Source organism: Hakea prostrata, chromosome 2 (assembly GCF_041222555.1).
Source record: "Hakea prostrata isolate BN-2017 chromosome 2, UWA_Hpros_2, whole genome shotgun sequence".
Classification (NCBI taxonomy): Eukaryota; Viridiplantae; Streptophyta; class Magnoliopsida; order Proteales; family Proteaceae; genus Hakea; species Hakea prostrata.
In genome coordinates, this window is record NC_142601.1 from 65,765,210 (window position 1) to 65,773,172 (window position 7,963).

The following is a 7,963-nucleotide window of genomic DNA, read 5'->3' on the forward strand; positions in this document are numbered from 1 at the left end:
CAGGGCTTTTGCACACGTGCACTTTCCTTCTCTGTTTCTTCCAATTTCTTCGAGTTCTACACCACTTGAGCATAGCTCACTATAGGCTGGATTGTGAGGTAAGCTTTAATGGCGGGCGCGAGTCCTTTGAAGAACTTCTTCGCTTTGGCGAGATCGACCTTCAGAGAATCTTGAGCAAAGAAATGAAGCTCCTCAAACTTCTGTTGGTACTCCAACACAGACAGAGATCCTTGTGTGAGAACCATAAACTCAGCTTCCTTCGCATCCTTCACCGCCTCGGGGAAATATTTCATACAAAAAGCCTCTTTGAACAACTCCCAAGTTACAACTCCCTGCATGCAAACCTTCCAAAACAGGCCGAGTGGAGATCCACCATGCATCGGCTTCTTGTTGCAACACTGTTCAGCAAACGAGAATCTTCGAGCTTCCGAGCATTGCAGATGTCGGAAAGCCTTCTCCAACTCACGAAACCACTTGTTAGGAAACAAGGGGTCCTTGGTAACTCCAGTAAAAGTTGGTACTTGCATCTTCAGAAAACTCTCTATCAGGCGAGTATGAGGAGTTCCAGCTAAACCTCCCGCATTCAGGACTGCGGCATGAGGATTCACATTAGCACCGGTTCGAGTCTCATTATGCGAGTCATGAAACCCACCAACATCTGGTTGAACCGAGCTGCTTTGCTGCTTGCATCATATTGCCCATAATATTGGCAATATCACGGAAGCTTCCAACATTCGGGGCACCGGGTATCTCATGGGTACCCTGATCAACATTAGGTATCTCACCACCTCCATGAGGTATTTCACCACCTCCCTGAGGTATTTCACCACCTCCTTGACCACTGGATTCACCACGCCCACTTCTCGGAGTAACCATTCCCGCAAAACCGAGAACATCAAAATACCGAATTTGAAGTTTCAACATAAACCACAAGTCCAAATGATTTGAAAACTTAAATCATGCTCAAACATATCCATATAGTCATCAAACAATAATCCATAAGGCAAAAATCACATTTTCCAAAAATTCAACAGCAAAAGAGGTCTCTGTGACCATTGGTCGAGTGATTGGTCGACTGACCCAGTCGACCAATGAGTCGACCAATGCAGACAGAATGCGAAAATTCGCATTATAAGCCTCATTTCCACATTCCAACTTCATTCTATCCTCTTCCAAAGGTGAGAGAGCTCTAGGGAAAGTCTCCAAAGGTTCTCACAAGTGTTCTTGAGGTGTTTTGGTGCTTCAACAACAACACATCAACACACAATCATCACAAACAAGGTAAATCTCTCATTCTTTCTTCCATTTTCATCTTCTCATGCTTGCATTTCAATCAAGACCATGCTTTGCTTGTATCCAATGCTAGAAATCATGCTTAGGAATGCTTAGAAACATATTCCTTAGGTTTTAAACACAATGCCATGCATAGACAACAAGTTCTAACATATTGGTGTTCATCTCGCAACGTTTTCATACCGAAATCGTTATCTTTAGAAAATTTTCGTTTTCTCTCAAACCGCTTGAAATTTTCGCATGAAATCAAATGCTACATGCTCAAGATGATATTGTAGATAGGTCCATAAAATTTGATTTAACCAATTTCAACTTTTCAAAAATCCAATTTTGACCTAAATGCAAAATCCCCAAATTTTCCTTCTTGCTGATTTTTTTTGCTTTAATTCAAGTTTTCGATCGATTTTCTTCAAACAAACTTCATAGACATGAAATTCCAAGTATTGCGCACATGCTAGTATGTTCAAATCAAATTTCCCCCAAATTTGAAATTTTTCGAAAAATTACGAAAATACCCTTTTGGCTCAAATCTTAAAGTAGCACTAACTGGAAATGTCTCTTGTCTCTTTCACAGATACACTATGCAGAGGGGAGGGCGAGGACAAGGTAGAGGTCGTGGTCGCATTGTAGGGGCACTTAGGGGCAGAGGTCAGGTTCCTTCAGAGCCTAGACAGGAGGTTCGGAGACCGGACATGTTCGACACACCTCAGGCCGAGTTTTTGTACGAGGCCTACTTTAGTTACTGTAACATCGAGTTGGGACGTCTACTTCACCTACGCCAGCTCAGAGTCTTTAGGATTCGGTAGAGATTCGACACGTTGCAGTGGACTCATCTCTTCACCGAGGATCTGCCGGTATACCCGGAGCTAGTGAGGTTGTTCTTCAGCAACCTAACCTACACAGAGGAGGCTCGAGGTCAAGGACATCCACTTAGACTTGTCCTAAGGAGCGGGGTCTTCCGGACTCGGATTCGCTTTTCCACCCGAGCACTGGCTGAGATCTTGCGGGTTCCTTACTATCCACAAGCGGTGTGTGTGGATACCTGCAGGAGCAGATTTGGACAGCCATCCGATGCCGTACGAGCTTCACGAGATATGCTCTACGCTATGGGATAGTCGTCGATGCTTCACTCCGTGGACCAGCGGACGGATGACGGATTCTGCACGGATTATCGGTCGCATAGTCGGCTGAAACATCATGCCGAAGGCCGGACATCACCATCGGGTCACAGTGATGGAGGCCTTAGTCATCTACCGCATCTACATGGGCTTCGAGATCGATCTCTCCGACATTATTCAGCAGGTCATGCTTTGGACTTGGTTCTGCGGCCTAGCATGCGGAACCTTTGCTATGGGAGGCTACCGACCTTGATCTTCGGGCATTTCGGGGTGAGTTTCGAGGATACACTAGTGGACACCGGTTCCACGGGGATACGTCATCGGGACTCGGACCATTCGTCGGATGAGAGGCTGCAGCAATCCGAGAGATCTCCTGGTCCGGAGGGTGAGGATGATGAGGAGTCGGAGGATGAGGATCAGGAGTCGGAGGATGGAGGAGAGGATATCGGTCCCGATAGTGATGATCGGGCCGGAGATGATACGAGATATGCACGAGGTTGAGCCAGTGCATCACGGGTTTCCTTCATCACACTTCGAGACAGGTGGCCCTTCTCATGCAGTTCCAGAGACTTCAGATCTTGAGGCACAGATGAGATCGATGACTTCCATGCTAGAGAGGATGGAGGTCGGACGAGAGAGCAAATGTATGAGAGGATGGAGTCACGACGAGGATAGGATAGAGCATCGAGTGACTCGGCTAGCGGAGGAGTTAAGAGCATACGAGAGATCGAGAAGATCACCTAGATAGACTGTACCCTAGGATTTTCATTTATGCATTTCAGATGTAATCGTTGTAAAAGCTTTTGAAATTAATGAAGTTCCTTTTGTTTCACTTAATTATTGTATATTATGCACCTTTCTTTTCTTTGCATTAGCGACATTTGTTTAAGTATAATTATGGTATGTTATTCGGAAATGTTCTGTTATGCTTCATAGGTTAAGTTTCTAATCCAAGTGTTCTATTATTCACTTCTAAGAGTAGAGGAGTCATTTCAGATCAATGACTCAAGAATGTTCAGTTATTGTCTTTTGTGGTTAGGATTTCCTCGAACCTTGGGCTCTGATACCAATCTGTCACATCCTCCCAGCCGGTACCCTATCTGGCATACCCGAGAGTGTGATCCACAGCCCGAAGATCAGGTATCGAGTAATCAACCTCCCACATAAACAATAACATAATCATGAACAATAACAATAAAAGTGCGGAAGATAAACCATAGATCCAAATAAGGAAAGAATGAATCATATATAAATCAGAGTACTAGATATAGTCAGAGTGTCTAAATCAGATAAGTAAAGTGAGGCGAAATCCCACTCTACAACCAGCGGAAAAGTAGTTCTAAGAGAGAATAAGCAAGACAGAATCTAATCCTAGTAGCAGGTACAATAGGTAACTAAATTGTTCTCAACTTTATAGACAACATCCCTATAAGTATAAATCTCATAAACAGCACAAGGGCGCTTCCACTCTATGGTTGGACTAAGCATCGTACGGAGCATAACCACTCGCGGGATCTTCAGTGTAATTGTTGTAACCGCAATCACCTTCCTAGAGATATGCCTCTTCTCCTTGCGCTTCTTTATAGGGGCCGTCATAATATTCAGTACCTGTAGAATAGTCTAACAAACATTGTACAATAAAGGAATGAGTTTCAAAGAAACTCAGTAAGGCAGTTAAATCCATAATAACATAAATGGCAGGATTTCAGAACAAACATAAATGCAATATGGTATGAAACAAACAATGAATGTATGAATCTAACTCTACATATGCTGGTCTCTATCGGCAAACATGCTTTAAGTCATAGCACCGTACTTCTTTAGGAAGGTCTCAATCACTCATCATCAGTTGGTAATGGGTCCGGCATCCCTCGGGACATTCCATGGCTGGGGGTATAGGTCACCACTCTCTCACATCACCATTGGTCTAAGTACCGGCTGGGAGGATGTGACACTTCGGGTATTCACTATGGATTTCTGGATTAAGGTGTTGCAGGATTTCATAATTCACATTTTGGTTCCTTAACTGCACCATCCTGTGAATTTCCAATTTTGAAACATTACATTGTTAGACCAAAGAAAGCATTTCTTCACTTAAAGCATACATCATTTCATGCAAACATAAGCAAGCAAAGGTTGGATTCAATACAAATTCCAAAATACCCAAAACAAGATTAAAACTAGGCAAAATTGGTTTTTGGACACCGACCGATCACTTATGGAGGTTGATTGGTTCAATCGACTGGCCCAAACGACCGTTTGCTTGTCTGCAACAAAACCAAGTATAAATTAGTGTTTCGGGTCTCATTTTCACTCCAACACTTCTCAAAACCCTTGGAGCTCTAGGGAACTTTGTTCTTAGGTCAAGAGAGGATTTTCGAAGACTTGATTGACTACGAATCTGTCCTTTACGTGTTCCATTCACACCACACAGGTAAACCACCAATCAAAACCCTCTTTTTCTCGGTTGGGTTGTCAGTTTACAATATAACTTCCCTTTCTAGGTTTTCTTGTTGTAAAGCCATTTCTTTTCTTCTTTTAGTGATGTCTAAGCATATATCTATTGTTCTTTATGCTTCTAGACACTCATGGATTTCTAGACACTCATGGATATCTCATTGACAATTTCTAACTTCCTCTTTTCTTCTTTTCTCAAAATAATTCAGATTTCACTTAGATGGCAGCCCGTAGAGGTTTTAGGATGGTCCCCATTTGCTGTCATGGTCATGGATGTGGTCAAGGTGATGCCCACGATCTAGTGCATCCCGACTTCTTCAGATTTGAGGGGGCTTAGGCTTTGTACTTTGCCCACCTTAGGAACCTACCGGTTGAGTTGGGTCACCCCATAGTCACTGATGAGTTAGAGGAGCTCAAGATTGCAGAGAAATTTGTGGCTATGGGTTGGGGTAGCATGTTATCTTTGAACGACCTCGCCTATCCCAAACTTGTTAGGTTGTTTTAAAGCAATATGACCTTACATGAGCAGCCCATGGGAGACAAGGACACTAGGCGGATTATAGAGAGTAGGGTGAAGAACACTGAGATTCGCTTCTCCACTTGGACTCTCGCTTAGATTCTGGATGTCCCATATATCCATATAGAGAGGAGATGGTTTGCACCAGGGGCTAAGTTAGACAATGTCATTCATTGGGAGGAGAGGGTACTCATCTTTTCAACCATATGTGACGACACATGCAACAATGTCACCTCTCTGATTATTCTGCTCCCATCCTATAGAGTCATCTCATGTATTATTAGTAGAAACCTGCTGCCCAAGGTGGAACACCAGAGTGAGATTTCCCAACTGTAGGCATTAATGGCATTCACCATTTATACCGGTTATCAGATGGACTTGGCATTTGTCATCCAGAATTTCTTGATCTATCGATGATGCATCCAAGGGGTGGAAACCACGGTTATGGGATATTGTTGACTCAGATCTTTGAGCACTTTGAGGTCAACTTCACTGGAGAGGAGGATGTCCCTATTGGCCACGATGGCACCATTGGTCACCGATTGATAGCACAAATGCACCTGTTAGGCGGAGCTCACTCACCAGAGATGCCAATTATTATAGAGGAGGAGGCAGGTGAGGAGGGAGGTGACGATGCCATGTAGGAGGATGCAAAGGATGATCAGGGGGACATGCCACCACCTTCCTAGTTCGAGATAGGGATCCATCTGGGACCCAAAGTAAGGGTGTCAATTGGTACGATACCAACTTTGAATACCGAAAACCAGAACTGCACTGTATTGAATTTACATGGTATGGTACGGTTTCAATATTTACAAAAAAACGGTTTCGGTATTAAATCGGTGGGGAAAACGGTTTAAATTAACACAGTTTCTAGTGCGGTACATTTTTAGTATGAACAAACCCATGCCACATTTGTTATTAGTTCATTAAGATCCTAATGAAATTGCGATTAAACAATCGATAAAATATGATATTAACAGGGGCAAAACAAGTAAATTTAAGAAGAGGAGTGAAGGACGAAGCAAAAAAACTAAAATAGGGAACGTGAAATTCTTTTATTTTCCTAATTTGGCGTAAGGAAAGATTCACTCTTTTATCCTGTTAATAGAAGGTTTCCGATTACTAATCATGAATATAGGTAAAAAAAATGGATCTGTAAGAAAAAGGAATTATCCGAAACTTATTCCTAGAATTCGATTTTTTGTCACCAAAGAAAGTCCTATTCTTCTTATGATTTTATCATTCCGATAAACTAAATAATTGTTCGTCACAATAAAATAACTAAACTTAATGCTCTACTTGATTGATTGAAGTTTGATTCACGGGAAAGAAACCGTGGAGCTGAAATAACTCACTCAGAACATCTTTTAAAAGATTACGCGGTACGATTGGATCGAATAAGCCCTTTTGGAATAAATACTCAGCCACTTGTGAACCATCAGGTACTGTCTTATTCAATGTTTGTTCAATTACTCTTTTACCCGCAAATGCAATGTAGGCATTTGGTTCGGCAATAATAATATCTCCTAACATACCAAAACTTGATGTCACCCCATCGGTTGTGGGAGATGTAAGGATTGATACATATAATAATTTTTTATTTGATTGATAATTATATAAAGCAGAAGATATTTTAGCCATTTGCATCAAGCTCAAACTCCCTTCTTGCATGCGTGCTCCTCCGGAAGCACACATTATAATAAGAGGTAAAGATCTATTAGTAGCATACTCGATCAAATGGGTGATTTTCTCGCCTACTACGGATCCCATACTACCCCCCATGAACTGAAAATCCATAACCCCAATTGCTACGGGAATACCATTTAGTTGACCTATGCTTGTTTGAACAGCCTCAGTTAACCCCGTCTTTCGTTGATAAGAATCGATACGCTCTCTATAAGGTTCCTCCTCTGAATGAAATTCAATGGGGTCCATAGAGACCATGTCTTCATCCATAGGATCCCAAGTACCCGGGTCAATCGAAAGTTCGAATCTATCTGAACTACTCATTTTCAAATGATATCCACATTGTTCACAAATATTCATTTTTGCCTTAAAAATTTTCTTATAATTTAATCCATAACAACTTTCACATTGAACCCACAAATGCCTGTATTTTTTATTTATATCGATATCATCATATCCTTCTCTTATATTTATATTGAAATCACTGCCGTTCGTGCTAGTGCTAGTTCTTATACTTATACTATAACGCCCACTTTCACTACAAATATAACTAGAAATGTAATTGTCATTGTAATTGTCGCTACCACTTGAAATGGAGCTATAACTATCAATATTGATTTCAGAACGAAGAGAATTTTCAATAAAACTATTAATGTGATTATTCCAACTATATTTAGTATCATAGATGTAACGATCGTAGTATTGATTGTTACTATCACTCTTAGACCTATTATTAAGATAATTAAAATTCCGATGACTAGAAAAAAAAAACTTTCTAGTTCATTCAGAAAAGAATGATCATTGTCAATCTCAAAAATTTCATTTTCAATATCCAAATATATAGAATAACTACGTACTCCCATTACTATCCCGAACTAAGAAAGTGTCA